We start from the raw sequence: 331 nt of genomic DNA, 5'->3' as shown, positions 1-331 counted from the left end.
CCCCACCAACACCCACGGTGACATTTTGGAGGCCCCAGTAGCTCTTGGTGCTGCTCAAGCAGCTGTGCAGCAGGCAGATGAACTGGTTTTGTTTCCCCGAAGCGCCTCACACGAGCTCAGGTCCTTGGCCAAGGAGGAAACAGCTCAGGCAGGAGGTGGGACTCGAGAAACGTGTTTGTAATCAGAGCCAGGGCAAATGGTGTTGAATCCTGCCCAGCAGGCACCGTGCTGACCTCATGCCGTGCTGAGCAAGCTCCAAACATCTCAACAGGATCCCTGTGAGCTGGTTGGGAAGAGATGGGCTCCTGGTAATCCATGGGGATGGTAGAGA

The sequence above is a fragment of the Antrostomus carolinensis genome, unplaced genomic scaffold (assembly GCF_000700745.2).
Source record: "Antrostomus carolinensis isolate BGI_N321 unplaced genomic scaffold, ASM70074v2 scaffold36218, whole genome shotgun sequence".
In the NCBI taxonomy this organism is placed as follows: domain Eukaryota; kingdom Metazoa; phylum Chordata; class Aves; order Caprimulgiformes; family Caprimulgidae; genus Antrostomus; species Antrostomus carolinensis.
Note: the sequence above shows the minus strand (reverse complement) of the source record.